The sequence below is a fragment of the Ictidomys tridecemlineatus genome, unplaced genomic scaffold (assembly GCF_052094955.1).
Source record: "Ictidomys tridecemlineatus isolate mIctTri1 unplaced genomic scaffold, mIctTri1.hap1 Scaffold_46, whole genome shotgun sequence".
Taxonomy (NCBI): Eukaryota; Metazoa; Chordata; class Mammalia; order Rodentia; family Sciuridae; genus Ictidomys; species Ictidomys tridecemlineatus.
Genome location: NW_027522984.1, coordinates 1,571,252 through 1,591,744, shown reverse-complemented (window position 1 = coordinate 1,591,744; position 20,493 = coordinate 1,571,252). Strand labels below are relative to the sequence as shown.

Genomic DNA, 20,493 nt, shown 5'->3' with positions numbered 1-20,493 from the left:
GCTGAGTCCAGAGGTGACTGACACTCCCTGGGAGGGTGTGCGCAGGCTGTGAGCGGCACACTTGAGGTGGTAAGGGTCCCAGCTTAGGTGGTGGGCATCCTGGACAGAGCCTGCCGACATGGAGGGTCAACCTGCTTACTTTAAGAAAGGCCCAACGGCAGACGTTCAGTTTGAAGGGTCAACAATCTGATAAAAAAAACATGCAACTCAATCATATATTTCTAATGAAACTGACAAATATAGATGCCCCTCAACTGAAACACAAATGCTTAAAGGTATAGAAATCAAGTACACGCTGCGTCTTACGAATTGTTGGGAGGAAAATGGACGTGAGGGTCCTACTTTACAAAGAACGCTGCCCACGGTGAGACCAACATCACGAGGCACCGACTTCTATAAAACGCAGTCCTCAGGAGCAGCAGTCTTCATTGGTTCCAGGATTAACTCCCGCGTTCATTGCTGTGCAAATGTTTCCATTGATCAAAAGCCTCCCTGATGGAGGACTATCAATGTGGGGAGATACATGGTGCTTCTGGATTCTACTCCACTGCTCCTCCCTCTCAGACCATCCTGCACCCCTTCCACGTTCCGAGGTGATTTTCAAGGACTGGGCCTCCCATCAGGGCCTGGCACCTCCAGTTCTTTTGTGTCCTTGTTTTGGTCCCTTGTCAATGGGGACCCTGCCATTGCCTGCTCTCATTTTACCCGTGTCCTTTCTTTCCCGAGTTGTGTGAAAACCTTTTGCCACATGGTGGCCAGGAGGATCCCACCCAGTCAGGAAGACCCTGCCTGTGTGTGACCTTAGCCTTCACCCCGTGAGCAGGCCCTATGTCCTGTGCTGCAGGTACAAGTAGCTCAACCTGCATTTTGTCATTTGGACCAGGACCCTGGAATGTCAGCCCAGCAGAACAGAAGTGCTGTATTTGGATCGCGAACAGGAGCACACCTGGACCCCCAGAGGTCGCCAAGGCTGAGACCCTGCAGGGCAATCTGAAGAACTGAGGTAGAGGCAGAGCGTCCTGGGCTTCACAGGGCAAGCTGGGGACTCACACGACACCCCTGGACACCACGGCTGCTGTAGGCCTGTGAGCCCCTCCTGGAATGTGCACACAGACCTGAGGGCCAGAGAGCGTCTGAATAGTCACCTCCAAAAGCTAATGCTAGCTGCTCTCACGGGGGATCCACAATTTTCTCTCCCACCCGAAACAAAGAGAGCACCCTGGGCACTCCCATCCTCCAGTTGTTATTTAGCAAACTTGTCAATCAAATGTGTGTAGAAAGGGACCCATTTACTAACAAGCCTGAGGTCTCTTCTACATCTTCTGGCCCTGTATGCGTTTGCCTGGATACAACATTTAAATAAAAACAAATTAAATACACTAATCTATTTATTTCTAGTTTTTATTAGTGCATTGAATAAATCTTTCCCTATTCTGAATTCCAAAAGAAACTCCGTTATTTTTTTCCATGAGAAGATTGGCAGTTTTGTTTTTGCCATCATTAAATAAATACATTTGGAGCTGGTTGTGTCTATGGAGTGAGGTAGGGGTTCATTTTATTTTCCATTCTGCTTACTAACAGCCCCATTTTCTCCTGTTTATTAAGGTGCTCCTCCTATCATAATCTGAAGCTTCATTTATATCATGAGTTTGCTTCTGGGATCCATATCTTATGTTCCCTCCCCCCCACCCCCGTGACCCCTTACCAGAATATTAGGACTTTCTGTAAAAGTGGAGGAAAACAAGTCTGTTTCCTTTCCTTGTCCATCTCATTCAGAATCATCCTGGATTTCCTATACCTTTACTTTTCTGTATGAATCTTTTTTTAGGTATTTGGGGAAAGTGATTTGAATCTAAAGATCATATCACACTAGGAATGATTGACAGCTTTATGCTGGTAGATCTTCTTATCCACAAAGATGGCATTTTAAAAAATAAGCCTTTATTTGAAAGCAGTTTTTTTTTTAAAGAGAGAGAGGTAGAGAGAGAGATAGAATTTTATTATTTATTTTTTAGTTATCGGCGGGCACAACATCTTTGTATGTGGTGCTGAGGATCGAACCCGGGCTGCATGCATTCCAGGAGAGCGCGCTACCACTTCAGCCATATCCCCAGCCCCAGCAGTTTTAAAATTTATAGAAAAATTGTGATTTTAACATAGCTTTCCTTATTGCTAACATCTTATGAGTGGGGCACGTTGATGACCACTAATAAACAAATATCAATGCTTGAATCTTTCAACTCAGATTTCTTGAATTTTTATCTAATGTTCCTTGCTAAACCCTTCTATCATTTCTAAAAGTTCTTCCATGTATTAAATTGAGTTTTTTTATAAACAATTATTGACTCTACAAATAATGGTAATTTTAGCATATCCATTGAAATCCTGCATCTCTATTTTTTTAATTGTTTTTCATTGTTTTTGTGATGGTTGGTATTTTCAATATAACACTGAACAGAAGTGTTGGCAGCTGACTTTTATATCTCATTTTTTTCTTACTTCAAGGGACTGTTTCTAAGCTGCTCCACCTTAGATTCATTTTTTTTCTGGGTATTTCTAGGTTTTTTGTTGTTGTTGTTTAATAAACATTATTGTTTGGTAAAGATGCCTAGTTATCTCCTGAATTTAGGAAATGCTTTCTGACATAAAGAGGGGTTAACTTGTCCATGAACTTTTGAAGTCTGGCACCCACACAGAAGGGGGAGTGGAACCTAGATGCACTGGTGCGTGACCCTCCACCAGGTGGACGCCCTCCTGCAGGAGTCAGCACTGAGGTCAGGACGATGCGGGTCCCTGCATCCTGGGGAAGCCCACTGCTGCCCACTCCGTGGGAGTTCTGCCTCTGTCCTTCGTGCCCTGAGGTTTCATGCCAGCATGCAGCTGCGGTGCTTCGGGCATCGTAGGTGAGGGCTCTACTGCTCCGAGCACTTCATTGTTCAATACATGGAGCGTGATGTTTCCTTTCCATTATTCATGGACATCTGGGATATTTCTAGCTCCAACATAGTGAATAATGCTGGTACAAGATTTTGATGTGTCTTTTGAAGAATCTACGTGTGCAGGTGCCAACGGAGGGATGAAATTGCTTGTGTAAGATGTGGGCTTGTTGAGCTGTGGAGAACTTCAGCAAAGATTCTCCCAAACAGGCTGTTCCCAGTACACGCTCACAAGCACAGCATGAGCCTCATCCACTCCGCGGCTAGGTCAAGGCCTGCTCCTGCCCATCATCCACATTTGGACCTCCTGGTGCACATGAATGATGGTGTCATTTCATCCCTCTGATGACCAACGGAGTGCAGCAGACCCCCGTGTGAGTTTGACCATTTGGATGTTGGCTTTCATGAAAGGTCCCAGGTTGAGGGCCTTCTGAGCCGCCTGTACCTCTGACTGACTCGCACACACTCCACCTAGGACCTGGGCACATGTGCCACGTGGATTCCACTCTTTCCTGCCTCACTGTGTGTGTGTCTTCCACTGCATGACTGCGTCTTCTTGGGAATGGATGCTCTTAGCCGGGAAGCGGTCCAACGTGGCTCTTCTCTGTCCTTCATGCTTCACGATTTTAGCACCAAGTATAAGGTTTTAGTTACTCAGAGCCCATGAAGATGTCCTTCTAGGTTCTGGGTACCAATGCATTGTTAACCTGGGATATGAATGCTAACATCCCTCTTTGGCTGCCATTTGCATGTGGAGGGACGCACCACAGGAGCCACTTAGGGCTGCTACTAGACTACGCCGTTTGCTCCCACTCTGCGTGTGCGGTGTGTCTTTTGCTGTAGTCAGGTGGTTGCACAGGTGTGGGCTTGTCTGGGGAAGCTCAGTGTGGTCCTACTGCATCTGTCCAAGCTGGCAGCCATGTCCTGTACAGCCTTTGATAAAGAGCTGCGCCTCCGTGGTGCAGGGAGGCCGCTGCGGCTTCCCCCTGCCTAGGCTCTTCCCTGGGGTCTGCAATTCCACATGACCTTCAGACTCAGGTCTGAATTTCTACACACTCAAATATGCTCTTGGAATTTTAATTTAAATTACATTAAATCTATTTATTAATAAAAGAAAAACTGTCATTTTTATATTAACAAATATGGATGTTTCCTTTTGTAAGTAGGACTTTTCTAAAAAAAAAAATCATAATTATTTTCAAACTGTCTGTGAAGGACCCGCTTTGGTTTGGGTTTTTGTATTTCTAATCTAATGTGTTCATGAAAGAAAATAAAATGTGGTAATGTTGAGATTTCCATAAAAATTTTATCTCATCATAAACAGTTAACATTTTACCACCTGTGCTTTGTGTTGCACTATCATAAAGGTCATATACATCTTTCATTACATTAATTTCTAGGTATTTGTTTATTTGATGCTATCAGAAAATACATCAATTTAGTATTTTTGTTCTGCATATTTTGTTTCTGATACGCCAAAACATATAAAATTCAATATTATTCTTGCAATATTTATTTACTAATTCTGACTATTTGGACTCCTTTGGATTTCTAAACCCATAAATTATATCATCTGAAACAAAAATTTTGTATTCTCTTTTTAAGCTCCTTTGGGCCTTGTCACTTGTTTTCCTTGCCATATTGCACTGGCTGTGATCCACTTTGCATTGAGTTTGCATTGAGTTTGCTGCATGGTTGTAGATAGGTGTATTCCTGCTGTTGCCAAGGACAACCTTTCTCAGAGATCTCCTTGTCTATGTTAGGCTGTCTGCTCTGCTCTGACCCATGTTGATGCAGAAATTTTGAGTTTCAGAGGTCTCAGCCTATGGGAAGCCAGCTCCATTGCTCTGGTCATGATGTGAGAAAAACTATCATGGAAGAAGGGTAGTTTGCAAGAAGCCTCTAAACCCATAGCTTCTATGAAGCAGAAAGAAAGGAGGACCAAGTGGCAAAATATAAACTCCAAGTACATGCCCGCAGGGACCTCCTTCTTCCAGACACGCACATTCTCCATTTACCAACCAATGCAGCACTTCTTCCAAATTATGAATCCACCCAATGGTGCCATAATCCATGAATAAATCCAAACTCATAATGTGATCATTTCACCTCTGATTATTCCCACATTGACTCACTTCAGCTTTTGAGGTACACTGAACTCCAAAATTTTACATGCCACCCATGATCCCCCAAAGCTATTAACATCTCACCCTGGAAAATGTGTGCAGTATATTTACAGTAGATGCCCAAATCTAAATAGTTTTAGCACTGCTACAAACTGCAAGTTCAGAGTCTCTTCTGGGACTCAAATTAGACTTTTGGTTTTCAGACCTTGTAGGAATCAAAATCAACTCATGTATAACTAAGGTACAGTGGCACAGAGTAGGTATTTGCATTCCAAAGGGAGAAATAGACACGCAGAAAGTAAAGCTGGCTATGATCAAAACCTAAATGTAGCTGGGCTAACAACACCTCTTTCCCCATGCTCAGCATCTGGGCACATGTTGTGGACAGTGGGCTCCAAAGGACTTGGGCAGCCTTGACCCATGTCCTCTCACATAGGCTAACTGTATCCTTAGCCAGAAATCTCCTGACATATAGTCCACATTGCCACCATCTCTTAGTCCCAGGGGTCACTACTGAAGATTTAACTTCCTTCCACAACTACACACATGACCCTCTCAGGGCCTACTTACATGAATTCTCACTTTGTTACACTTTGACCTTCCTGGCCGACCTTTGCAATCCTATGGAAGCCTTTATGACCATCTAACTCCAGGATTCTGCATTCCTGCAGAACCAGCACCACATGCTTGAAGCCACTGTCTGCCCCCATCTCAAGCAGTAGCCAAGCCTCTGAGGAACATGGAAGGGGCGAGTTTTGTGTGGCTGAGTGAGCATGGAGAACAAACTTCCTAGTAGTTTCTCTTCTCAATGGAATTTGTATATTCATACCTTGTGAACATGATTTGTGAATCTGGCCAATTCCTGAAATGACCTTAAGCCACTTCTCTACTGTGTCTGTGTAATTTTTTAGAATCTCTTTGGTGACTGTAATGCATTAACAACCACAATTTCTGAGGCCCAGAATTACTCCCCCTTTTCTGACCAAAATGCAAGCTTACACTCTTCCTTGTGCTCCACATTCTCCCAGTAAACATGAATAAAAGCTGCTAGAAACATCGATATCATTGCTTGAATGCTGTGCTTCCTTGACATTTCCTCCATCAGAGTAATGAGTATATCACCTCTAAATTTAGCCACAGGAATGTGATAGGACATAAGCATAAAGTAGACAACATCTTTGCCAGAATGTAACATAAATGTCTTCTACTCCCTTTTCCAGCAGAATCCTCCTCCTGTGCAAACTCATGAGCACAGTATTTCCTAGCAACAATCCTATCAGCATTGTTGTTTAGAGCTTCCACCAGAATCACATAAGTTCATTAACAATGTTCAAATCTTTTCCAGCATACATCTCTAAACTATTCAAAGTATCTATCCCAATTATCAAAGTCCCCACAAGTTTCTGAACGAAATATTTAGGCAAGTCACTGCAAACAACTCACCTGTTGACACCTATTTCTATTCTAGGTGGCTTTTTTTGTCTGTATGAAAGAGATGACTAGAATAATTAGAGGAGGAAAAATTTATCTTTCTTGGATTCAAAGGTAATTCATAGTCAGCTGTGTTCCTAACTCTGGGCACAATATGAGGCCAAACATCCTGTCAGAAGAGTGTTGTTTAAGAAAGCAGCTCAGGCATGGCCACTTGGAAGCACAGAGGCGGCAATTCACCAGGCACAAAATGGAAACCCCCATGCACGTTCACATGGAACTACTTCTTCTAGCCAATACCTACCAGCTTATACTGGTCTCTCATTTAATCCTATGCATGCATTAAAGCTCCTGTAACTCTATCTTTTCACCTTAAATATTTCTTGCATTGTCTCACACAGGAGCTTGTGTGGGACACCTCATATTGAACACTTTAACACTTTATAGTGTCCTGTTCAAATATGATTTGTCCTGTATTGCAAAAAGCCCATTGAAACCATGCTGAGAGCAATAAGAATGGTCCCTTGAGTGAAACTATAGGAGGCCAGACTAATGGAAATATTTTGAATAAAATGTGTCCTTTCACAAGTGATGGTTTGTTTTTGCTTTTTTGCTGGAATCTTGTGTCACTCTATATCCAAAAGCAAAGAGAGTTCAGCATCCCTGTGTTTGCCAACTAAGATAAATGAAAAAGACAAAGTTCTGACCTGGCACTGATATGGGTTATTTCCACTATGGACCAGTACAGGGACATGCTCCATGGGCCCTATTGCATGGTGTCTGTTGTCCCTGCTGCATGCTGCATCACTGACACCCCCTCACAGCTCTGATCTCTACTGGGACTGCACTGCAGTGACCTACATATTCTGCCCTCAGGGAGCATGAATGAGAGAAGGCAGGCTGAGGACCTTGAACTATACTACAGAGCAATAGTGACCCAAACAGCATGGCATTGGCATCAAAATCGCCTCATACATCAATGGTACAGAATAAAAGACACAGGGAGTAACCCACATAATTACAGCTATCTTATATGAGACCAAGGCACCAAAAATGAACATTGGAGAAAAGATAGCCTCTTTGACAAATGGTGCTGTGAAAATTGGAAATCCATATGCCACAAAATGACATTGAACCCCTATCTCTCACCATGAAGAAAACTCAATGCAAAGTGGATCAAAATTAAACAGAGACTGTATCTACTAGAAGAAAAAGTAGGCAGAATTCTCCATCATGTTGGATTAAGCCCCAGCTTCCCTCATAAGACACTTATAGTGGAACAATTAAAATCAAATAAAAGGGATGGATTAAACTAAAAATCTTCTCAGCAAAGGAAACAATCAGCAAGGTGAATAGAGAACCTCCATTTTGGGATCAAATTTTTAACAGTCACACATCAGATAGAGCCCTAAACTCTAGGATATATAGAGAACCCAAAAAACTAAACACCACAAAACCAAATAGCCCAATCAACAAATGGGCTAAGGAACTGAGGAGACACCTCTCAGAAGATGATATACAATCAATCAACACATGTATTTTAAAAAGCTCTACATCTTTACCAATTAGAGAAATGCAAATCAAAACTACTCTAAGATCTCATCTCACTCCAATCAGAATGGCAGCTATTAAGAATACAAACAACAATAGGTGTTGGCAAGGATGTGGGGAAAAAGGCACATTCATACATTGTTCATGGGACTCCCAATTGGTGTAGCCAATATGGAAAGCAATATGGAGAATCCTTGGGAAAATGGGAATGAAATCACCATTTGATCCAGCTCTCCCATTCCTTGGTCTATGCCCAAAGGACTTAAAAGCATCATACTATAGGGACAGAGCCACAACAGCTATTGTGAATTCTGCTGTTTCTAGTAGCAGAATTCACAATAGCTAAACTGTGGAACCAACTCAAATGCCTGTCAGTAGATGAATAGATAAAGAAAATATGGTATATGTACACAATGGAATACTACTCAACAACAAAAGAGAACAAAATCATGGCATTTTCAGGTGAATGGGTGGAGTTGGAGAATATAATGGTAAGTGAAGTTAGAAAATCCCCCAAAACCAAATGCAAAATATATTCTCTGATATAAGGAGGCTGATTCATAGTGGAATTTGGAGGGGGAGCATGGGAGGATTAGATGAACTCAAGATTGGGCAGAGGGGTGGGAGGGGAAGAGAGGGAGCCTAAGAGTAAAAAAGATGGCATAACGAGATGGATATCATTACCCTAAGTACATGTATGAAAACACGAATGGTGTGGATATACTTTGTATACAACCAGAGATATGAAAAAATGTGCTCTCTATATATGTGTGATATGAGCTGTAATGCATTCTGCTGTCATGTATAAAAATTAGAATAAAAATAAAATAAAACCTGAAAAGTAATCAAACAAAAAATACCTTCAATTGACCCCAAGTTTATTCAGAACAAGGTCAATGGCATTATGGCAAGCATTTACAGAGTGGCCTCTTTCTACTCCTTGTTTATGTTTCTACCTCTAGTTTTGCATTTTCTCCTCCTTTAACATGTGTTATCAAATAGTATTTTGTTATCTTTTAAGCAACCTGAAATATTAGGGGGATGAGATGACAGATAAATGTAATGTTTTTGAGAAATACAAAGCTGCTCTACTCCAGCTTCTTCAATATAGAGAATGTGAAGCAAAGCAAAGCATAGTGTACAGAGTCATGGAAACCAGCACCTCAGGGTTCTCATGAGGACACACATCATGGAACAGTTTCATGGTCAAAGTCATGGTGCTATCAAACTGTTGACAACTTACATAACTTCATTGCTGCCCTGTTTCTGGCCTGGTCACGTTTCCTCCTGTAAAGCCCAATTCTGCTTTCTACGTAAACACAACATGCACTCGTTCTTACATCAGTTCCAATCCACTGTGATTTACGCTTTATAGTCATTTTAGATGTTTTCTTTTCATTCTGAAGGATTTTCAAACTTAAGAATTCCATAAGACTGTTAAGAGAATTTTTATAAGGCCTTTCCTAATTGATCTAACCAATCTTATTGAATCAATCTTGTTGAGCAACAGCTTTTAAAGATTTTAACATATCATTAATGGCGGAGACAGGTCTATATTATAATAGTTGAAATATTCATCTATGCATGTGAATTATTGAAGTCAGGGTATTTGAAAATGAATGCCAAACTTTTCTTCATAGTGGGGGAGGGAAGACCACTGAAATTGCCTGGACATGAGAGTTATTTTGAATTTCTAGAAGAGGTCACAGACTTTTCACATTTTGCCACATGTACTTTATCTTGCCTCTTTCCCTAATTAACCTTTCTAAGCAGTTTGAGAAGTGTATTTGTGTCTCATACCCCTGGACACTTAATGCCTTTACTCTGCTATGAATTGTCTAGGATAGCACATCCTCTCCCATAACCCTGGAATATTCCTACATTCAGGAAACTAACATTGACATAATACTCTCCTCTAGTCTATAGCCTAATTTGGTAGTTGCCTGTTGTCTTAATCCATGCTTGATTTAAGTCCAGGCTCCCACAGTTTATACACTTATCACATCTATTTAGTCTCCTTTATAGTTGTAGAAAATTTTCAATTTGCTTACTTCTGAAATTTAGAGACAAAGACTGTGGCATTTCTCTCTGTGTGTGTGTGTGTGTGTGTGTGTGTGTGTGTGTGCGTGTGCGCATGTACACATATGTGCTGCTTCAATGGTGATAACATCTTCAGCTATTATGTCTAAAGCCAACATTTGCAAAGCACATTTTACCTCAAAAGCAACATTGGGAAGACATTGCAAGCAGAAATCAGATCCAAAATATGTGGTACCAGGCCTACAATATACAAATAGCTGTCGACGTGTCTGCCATGCTTACCAAATTGTGTCAGTCTAAGAACTTGGCAGGCAGGAGGTGACTAGAACATGACAGCCTTTGAAGGAGGGGTCGTATCCATGGCCTCTTCACTGGCAGCCTGGGAGGTTGGTGGTGCAGATGCCCTCTGTGCCAGGATGGAGGACGGTGAGTGGTCCTTCACTGGCAGCATGGTAACCATGGGGGCATTGGGAAGAAGGGCTCTTTGCTGTCCAGGAGGGTTCCCAGATGCAGGCTGAGGGGTGGATGGTGGGACAATAGAATGGGACATATTGGGGTTGGGTTGGGAGAACTGAAGGGTTGGGGGGCCGGGGAGGACTGGTCCCTTTGCTGGCTGCCTATGATGCCTATGGCCATGGACACTGCATTGTGGGCCAGAGCTGTCACTGGACACAAAAGATTTGAAAATGACCACAATGAAAGGGGCGGTAGTGTCCATGGCCTTGTCTTCAGGCAGCACAGCGGGATTCTGGGAAAGGTGAGCCGATGACATGGCAATGAGGGTTGGAGGGGCGGAGTGTTGGCCCTGGGTATTGGGGTTGTGGGTGGAAGGGACAGGAGTGGGTCTTAGGAAGGAATGAGGAGAAGAAGGAAGAGGGGCAGCAGGAGGAGCAGCCAAAGGAAAGGGAACATGAGGAGGAGGAGGAAGAAGAGGAGGAGGAGGAGGAGGAAGAAGAGGAGGAGGAGGAGGAAAAGGAGATGGAGGAGGAGGAGGAGAGGGAATAGGGAGAGGGTAAGGAGGGAGAGGAGGAGGAGGAGGATAAAAAGAAGAAAGGAGGAGAATCAATACACATGGGGGTTGGGGATTCAGTTCTGGAAGAGGTAGGATTGGAAGGGAAAGGGACCTGGGTATGAGGTGTGGGGAGGTGGGAACTGGGAGGTATCACAGGTCTTGACAGTTGTGTGGTTGGGTGAAACACATTAGGGGTAACTCCAACTTGGGGACTGGGGCTGAAGGGAGAAGGAGGTTTAGTGGGAAGAGGCAGAGGAATGGAAGTTGGGATTTTTCCCTCATCTTTATTACATGAGGGGGAAGGTGGAGGAATGAGTAGGTTCAGGGGCCCAGCAGGCTGGAATTCCAACTGCCTGCTAGCAAGGATGGTTGCTATGGGAAAGGGGTCAGTGGGTGGGGGGAGGGGGCCTGCATTCCAGGAAGGGCCTGCAGGTGGGGAGGATGAATGGACAGTGGTGGTGCAGTACTCCAGATCCTCTCTTCTGCCCTGTGAGACTTCCGCCTCAGGCTCCACTTTGTTACTTTTGGCACTCTGAATCCTCCTCAGGGTGCCTTTTGTACATAAAAGTGGCCACTTTGCAGGTGGGGGCAGCCCATCCTGATGCCAGGCAATCAGTGATGGCAGGGCCACTGGCATGAGCTGTTTTCTTTTATTTGGCCTCCTGGAAGCAGCAGTTAGTGAGGGCCAACTCTGGGATAGAACACAGGTTTGGCTTTAGGCCCTGCTCTCCCTGGATGGATGCTTGGGAGGCTGGAGAGGTGGGCGGATCCAGTTCACCTACAAGCTCCTGGGCCCACTTGTCCAGTGTTAAGCAGCCCTCAGCTTTAAGCAGGACAAGCACTCCTTGAGCAGGGCAGTGGGAGCTACAGGTGACAGGGCTCCCATATGTCAAGTTCTTGGGAGACACCTGGGCCCTCTCTGGAATACTGTTTCTCTCTGTGGGCCACGAACTGGGCTCTAGGGCACTGAGGTCTCCCTGAGTGTCGTACTCCTCCTCCTCCTCCTCCTCCTCCTCCTCCAGCTTCTCCTCCTCCCCCTCCTCCTCTTTCTCCAGCTTCTCCTCCTCCCCCTCCTCCTCCTTCTCCTCCTCCCCCTCCTCCTCCCCCTCCTCCTCCTTCACCTCCTCCTTCACCTCCTTCACCTCCTCCTCCTCCTGGTGGATCTTGCCTTCTTCGAGCTGTTTCTGGGCCCTGAGCTCAGCATCCTTAGATGCACCAATAGGGCATCGAGCAGCTGTCATGGGCCCCTCAGCTTGGTGGATGAGCTGAGGAACTAAAGACAGGAGGAGTGGTCTGCGCCCAGGAGGGGGGATCCTTACTGCTGTTTAGGGTCCGAACATCTGCGAGTTCTTCCAGGATAGCACTTTTTTTTGCGGAAGGACCCCCAGAACACCGGCAGCAGGATCCCCCGACAGAGGAGCAGGCCTCTGTCCCTGCCAGCAGCAGGAGGCCCCTGAGGTCGGGGATCCTAGAAGAAACTCCTGCTGGCAGGGCTGAGGGGAGAGGCAGGTGCAGCGGGGTGGTCCCTGTGAGGAGAGGGAGCCTCACGGGCAAGGCGGAGGGGAGTCTGACAGCCCAAGAGAGCCCTGTAGCGTGGCCTGCAACCGCACTTGGTCAAAAGACTGCCCATTGAGGGCACCTTTGGCTCGTCACTAGGCAGAAGTCCACACTAGTCCAATGCTAGTCAGCACAGAGCAGCTTGGCTGAGAAGCCAGCTCCTCCTTGGACCAAAGGCTGAACTGGAGTTTAGCCTTTGTGTGGCTGGAACGCTTGACGCAGAAAGGACTTGAGCCAAGACAGTTGGTCAAAGGAAGGCTCCAGTGTGAAGAGACCCCCACCCCCAATTGGTCTGAGCTCAGGCTTCTCCCGACTCTGTGCTGCTTCTTCTCCCACACCCAGCATACAGTTATCCTCACTCTCCAGAGGGTCATTCTGAGGCTGCTTTCCTTTGGGTTACTTAGGAAGTCCTTCTACTTGGCTCCAAAAATATCTCCACAGTTCTACTGGACATGACTGTAGCCAGCCAGAGTCAAACCACCATCAGTTGCCCCCAAATAGCTCTAGTCAATTTTTCCTCTATACTTTCCACCATACTATCAATTTAGAGAACCATTACAGTGGTCCCTGCAACTGTCCCACAGGATCCTTGAGCCAGTAATGGTGCCTGACTCTGGTATTATTTCAGGTAAAATATGTATATTTTGTTTGGGAGGAGTTCCCTCTCATCCTGACCAAAGCACATACACATCCTTCTCTCTATACCATATTGAAGGTGTGCAGTGTTATTCCTGTTGCCTAGCGTTGCATTTTCCAGAGATCTCAGTCCATGTTTGGCTGACTGCATTGCTCTGGGGATAAAGTGATGCAGAACATTTAATGTCTCAGAGGTGTCAGTTCATAGGCAGCCAGCTCCATGGCCCTGGGCCAGAGGTGAAGCAGAACAGTAGGATACAAGGACAGTTTGAAAGGCAGCTGCTCACCTCATGGCAGCCACAAAGCAGAGAGTTAAGAAGGAACACCTGGGTTTTAGTCTTGATTTGGTCCCATCTCTTCTTTCTATGTACCAATTTCTCCCTTTTGGAATGGGAGAGGCACCACTTCCAAACTCATTGTATTAGACCAATATTACCCTGTTTCCAAAACCAGGCAAAGACACAACAAAGAAAGAAAATTTTAGATCAATATCTCTAATGAATACAGATGCAAAATTCTCTATAAAATTCTGGCAAATCAAATACAAAAACATCAAAAAGATCCTGTACCATGATCAAGTGGGATTAGTCCCAGGTATGCAAGGTTGGTTCAACATATGGAAATCAATAAATGTAATTCATCACATCAACAGACTCAAAGATATGAATCTTATGAAAAAGAATTTGTCAAAATATAGCACTCCTTGATGTTCAAAACACTAGATAAACTAGGGATAAGAGGAACATATGTCAACGTCCTAAAGGCTATCTATATTAAGCCTGAAACCAACACCATTCTAAATGGAGAAAAATTGAAGGCATTCCCTTTTAAAACTGAAACAAGTTGGGAATGCCCTCTTTTACCATTTCTATTCAATGTAGTCCTTGAAATACTCGCCAGAGCAATTAGACAGACAAAATAAATTAAAGAGATACATGTAGGAAAAGACGAACTTAAATTAGCACTATTTGCTGACAGTATAATTCTATACCTAGAAGACCCAAAACGCTCCACCAGAGTACTTCTAGAACTAATAAACAAATTCAAAAAAGAGGCAGGTTATAAAATCAACACCCAGAAATCAAAGGCATTTCTGTGTATCAGTGATGAATCCTCTGAGAAGGAAATGAGGAAAACTACCCCATTTACAGTAACCTCAAAAAAAAAAAAAAAGATACTTGGTAATCAACTTAATGAAAGAGGTGAAACATCTGTAAAATGAAAACTACAGAACCCTAAACAAAGAAATCAAAGAATACCTTAGAAGATGGAAAGATCTACCTTGCTCTTGGATAGGCAGAATTAATATTATCAAAATGAGCATACTTCCAAATGCACTATACAGATTTAATGCAATTCTGATCAAAATCCCAATGGCATTTCTCATAGAAATAGTAAAAGTAATCATGAAATTGATCTGGAAAAATAAGAGACTCAGAATAGATAAAGGAATTCTTAGCAGGAAGAGTGAAGCAGGTGGCATCACTATACCAGACCTTGAACTATTCTACAGAGCAATAGTAACAAAAACAGCATGGTACTGGCACCAAAACAGACTGGTAGACCAATGGTACAGAATATAGGACACAGAGACCAATGCACAAATTATAATTATATTAGACAAAGGCACCAAAAATATGCATTGGAGAAAAGATAGCCTCTTCAACCAATGGTGTTGGAAAAACTGGAAATCCATAGGCAACAAAACAAAATTAAACCCCTGTCTCTCACCATGCACAAAACTCAACTCAAAATGGATCAAGGATTAGGAATACAACCAGAGACCCTGCTTCTAATAGAAGAAAATTAGGCTCTCGTCTCCATCATGTGGGATTACTCCCCAACTTCCTTAATAAGAGCCCTATAGCGCAACAATTAAAATCAAGACTCAATAAATGGAATGGACTCAAACTAAAAAGTTTCTTCTCAGCAAAAGAGACAATCTGTGAGGTGAATTGAGAGCCTACATCCTGGGAGCAAATTTTTACCCCTCACACATAGAGATAGATAGAGCATTAATCTCTGGGGTATATAAAGAACTCAAAAAACTAAGCACCCAAAAAACCCTACAAATATTCCAATCAGCAAATTGGCCAAGGACATAAACAAACACTTCTCAGAAGAGGATAATCCATCAGTCACCAAATATATGAAATAATTTTCACCATCTCTAGCAAATCAAAACTACTCTGAGATACCATCTCAGTTCAGTCACAATGGCAGCTATTATGAAGACAAACAACAATAAGTTTTGTGAGGATGTGGGGGAAAAGGCACACTCATACACTGCTTGTGGGACTTCAAATTGGTGCATCCAATATGGAAAGCAGTATGGAGATTCCTAGGAAATCGGGGAATGGAACCACCATTTGACCCAGCTATCCCTCTCAGTCTATACCCAAAGACTTAAAAACAGGATACTCCAGAGACACAGCCACATCAATGTTTATAGCAGCACAATTCACAATAGCTAAACTGTGGAGCCAACCTAGATGCCCTTCAGTGGATAATGGATAAAAAACAAATGTGGCAAACATACACAATGGAGTTTTACTCAGCAAGAAAGGAGAATAAATTCATGGTATTTGCAGTTCAATGGATAGCATTGGAGAAGACAATGCTAAGTGAAGTTAGCCAATCCCCCAAAACCAAATGCCAAATGTTTTCTCTGATATAAGGAGGCTGACATGTAGTGTGGTAGGGTGGGGGAACTTGGGAAGATTAGATGAATTCTAGTTTGGCCAGAGGGGTAGGAGGGAAAGGGAGGGGACAGGGGATTAGCAAGGATGGTGGAATGTGATAGGCCTCATTATCCAAAGTACATGTATGAAAAAATTAAAAAAAAATCACACTGGGAATTAGATTTGATGGCATCAAATAAAGCAGTAAACAAAAGATGGACTATTGAAACATGATTATTGTATTAGAAAATCTGAAATGAAAGATCACCCTTCCTAGATCCCCAGAAATCCCAAGAACACTCCATAACTTCTATCCAAATTTGCTTCCCTAGAGAGAAAATAAATGTACATTCTCCATAAGAAGATACTCCACTCTTAATACTGTCAGGACAATACATTATTGGCCAGCCTCCAAGCATGCTTCGGAAATTTTGAGGGTTTATATACATTGGTTTGAAAAATACTTCAAAATCCTTTCATATAAGAGGTAGTCAATAAACCATGTTAAACCAACATGTCACTGAATCTGGGGATGGAAAAGAGGCTTCATTCCATGTCTAAACCCTGAAAGTTGCTATGGAAGCTTCTGGAAAGACCCTGTTAGAGGCCAAATTGCATATAAGTGAAAATGTCTTTGAGAGGAAAGGTTTTATTTTCAAACTCTAGAATTCATGATAGAGATCTAAGAATCAAGCCTCTGCTACCTAAATTGTCACAGAGAATTAGTGACAGCCTAAATCCTTGTGATTGTTTCATTTCAACTCTTCAGTTAAAATCCCAGATTATATTGGGATGGCATATTGAGTCCCACAAGCTTTATTTCTCACCACTTTTCAATATGAATGAAGAATTTTAAACATTTCAAACTTCTTGCACAGGAAAACAGTGTTTTTCAGGAATTTTTAAAAGAAATTAAATATTCTGTGCTTAGGAAACATCACTCTTCCCTCATGGTGAGTATCCTAGGGAAAGCCTCCAGCACATCTTTTCCCACTGGGCTACCTGCTTCCAGGCAACATCCCCATTGTATTAGGAATGAGCCCCTTTACTGACCACCTCCCAATAGCTTAGTGCACTCTTGTAACGCAGGGTGATAACCTATCATGGTCTTCTCATGATACTTTATGAGCTGTCCTGGAACTATTAGCACCCCATGTTTCTTAATCTTGACCATTCATGTGGCTCCAGCCAAACTTTGTCCTGCTGTTTCCTCAACTGCAAATAAGTCAAGTTACTTCTGTCCTCAGAGAATTAACATTTTCTATGGCTTCCATTCAGACTGCTCTTACTTCAGAAATGGACTTTTCCCTCAATCTTTTTAGGTCTTGTGTCAAATGTCCACCTGAGTTCTCAGCAATGTCACTGACCAACTTATCAAATGCCCTGTCTCTCCCTTTGTCCATACCTTGCTTAACTATTTTTATAGGACTTATTAGTATCTAACATTAGATTATATCTTTGTTCATTTTCTTTCTTCTTCAGCACAAGCAGCTGATTCATAAGAGGAAAGACAGTTTCTCTGTCCCCAAATGAAGTATTTACTCCTGGAGGAAGAATTCAGCCTCTGTGCAAAGACAGTCAAGCAAAGGAGTCTTGCCAACAGTGCAAGGTGTTTCTGGGAAACTGAGACAGCACATAGCTCTAGCCCCTAGGTCCAGGTTTTATAGAATCCTCTTTGAGGAAACAAGTGAATATAGGTTGTTACACATTGCCTAATGTGAGAAATACACAAATGGGGGAAAGCCAGTTCCTGAAGCAGACCCTTGTTTTTTCACTATAAAAAAAATCAAGGGGTTTCACCACGAACCTCAAAATGCTTTGATTGACTCATGAATAATACTTTCAATTTGTCATTACTTATTTCTATGCTTTTTACAATCATAAAATGCTTTTAAATAGAAAATGAATTTGTGAATATGTGAAAATTATTGATTATCTCTTGAATAGAAGTGGACTTAATGCACTTACATCCCTTAAAAATTTTGAAGCATCCTACTATGTTTCCTAAGGGGACGGGGTTGGATAACTGAAAATAGGACAACCCAGGGTTTATGTAATGATCTAAAGGAAACCCTAAGGTCTGTGCTTCTCCTAGCCCATCATTCTAACATATTATTTCTCAAAAGGGTGATCTATGACCACTGAGCATCCTGAAACTTTTCAGGGAGTCCATAAGATTGCCATGGTAATTTCATGATATCACCAAAGTCTTGTTTACTTCTTTCATTGTTTTTGACATAAGCCTACACTGGCATTCACCAGAGGCTACTTGGTTTGTGAAATGTAGAAGCAGATATGAAAATGTAGGTATCTTCTATTCAGCCAAACGTTAGAGATATTTGCAAATATGAAAAACAATATCACTCTTCTCACTGAATAGTTTTGTCTTGGAAATGCAATTTTGGGGAAGTTTGTGTGGCTTGCACTCTAGTAATTGAACCCAGAACCTCACCCATGCGCAGTATGTGCTCCAAAACTGGGTTTTACCTTTAGCCCCAGAAAATGTACTTGTATTAAAAAAAAAAAAAACATTAGTTGATAGACATATAATGAATATGTCATTGTCATTTTAAATGAACTAATAATTAACAAATTACTGTCATATTTAACAACTTCTGAATTTTAATTTCTAATAAAATAAATATCTATAGATAATCTTCATGTAAGCAAAGATTTGAGTGCTGAATAACTTTTAAAAGCAGAAGGAAGGTCACAAATTTTAAGAACTACTGTTCTAAGACATTAAGCTGTCAACAGATACACTCTTAGTGAATATTTTATAAATTAAACTTTAAAACAATGAAGACGTAGTGATACTTTGATAATTTTCATTAGCTGATTAATTTTAATTAGCTATATTTCTCTGGACTCCAAGATAATTGTGATTCATTTTTGTATTCATTATGTCTTCCTCTTTCAACAAAGGTTTTTACTATTTGACATTTGTTTCAGCTTGTCTGTACATACAGTTAAATAAAGTCTTGCAGATATGAAACCATGGAAATCAGTGGAAATTTTTCTGTCCTAGAATTGTGGCAGTGAGCACAGGGTCCTGAACTGAACTGCCTAGATTTATTCAACCCTTGGGTTTCCTTAAATTATTGGTTATATTACTAGTTCAATCAAAATTCCAGTAATATGATTACATAACTTCATACTTACAAAGAATCCAGATTAGCACTAGATACAATTAACAAATGTTAGTTACCCTTATAGCTAACTTCGTAACATTAGCTATCATTATATTCGATACTGAGAATAGCATCAAAATAAGACTGGGAATTCTGGAGGGAAAGGGCTATTAAAAACTTAGGAAGTATTGATGAATCAAAGGAATTAGGAATTGGATAGTAAATTAAATCTTCAAATGAGTCAGTTTTCTTTTCTGAGAAATCCTTTATGTTTTCATCCAAGAGTGAAGTTCCCCTTCTGGTACATGAACTAATAAGAATATAATAAGGCTTCATTATGCAGTTTAAATATATGCCTCAACAAAGAGAACAAAGACTGCATGTTATGAAGACTAGTAATTATAGAAAAGGCAATCTGTTAGCTCCCAAGTATATCATCTCCTAATGACATCGTTTTCCAAGCCGGGACACCATATTTAAAATGATATTGCTAAAGGATAAAAGTCCTGATATAGCATCCTGAGAATCAATGAAAACCAGCCTTATAAAAGACAGTCTGTTGAGACATGTTCTCATTGTTTGCACTAGGACAACAGTAGGAATCATTTTAAATAAAATATCCTAGATCTTACAAAATATTCTTATATCTGCATTGTGACTATGATGACCTGTGAAATGATAGCTTTTGCAATTTCTTTTTTTCATCATGGAAAACTGAACCCAGCGCCTCATGCATGTTAGGTCAGCAATCTACCAATGAGCTATATCCCCAGCACAGGTGATTTTTAATCCTAATCAGTATATGCAGATGTTTATATTAAAATTAGAGTCACTAAATATATTTTTTGAGTATCGGAATTAGGTCCAATGTAAGAATACACTTTCAAATATCTGGTTTGGCCAATCATGTTTGAGGTGGTGAGTGCCCCACCATTGGCTGCATAAAACAAAAGTCTACATATCTTCATTAGAAAGAAATTTAAAATCTCACAGATTCATTTAATTCTGCTCTTTACTCTTTCCATTAATGTTCACAAACAAATCCACTGCCCTTCTTTTGCCCATGTCAGAAATAAACATTTCATATGCTGAACAACTCTCATTCAATTATTCAACAAGTTGGCTCTCTGAAATTACTCTCCCTAGATACCATTTTCATTCTATGATATTATTCTACTCAAAAAAAGAAAAGAAAAGAAAAGAAAAGGTCACTGAACCATTAAGTTACTATTTTTGACAAGGGTCTACCCTGTTTGGTCAGGCCACTATGGTCCTACAAATGTCCAAGGTTGAAATTGAAATATCTTGGTTATTTTGTATCATGAGTTCACCCTCTTTGAAAACTGAAACCACAGATTGTGCCTCTCTCTTCTTTTCTCCTCTTATGCCTCT

General features: G+C 41.7%; 1 long non-coding RNA gene across 1 annotated transcript; it reads left to right on the top strand.

Moving 5' to 3' along the window:
- The first annotated feature begins 170 nt into the window (after positions 1–170).
- On the top strand, positions 171–1,383 carry LOC144373697 (uncharacterized). The gene is made up of 2 exons (XR_013433276.1): positions 171–593; positions 884–1,383. It is a non-coding gene; the product is annotated as an uncharacterized LOC144373697 (long non-coding RNA).
- The last annotated feature ends 19,110 nt before the right edge of the window (positions 1,384–20,493 follow it).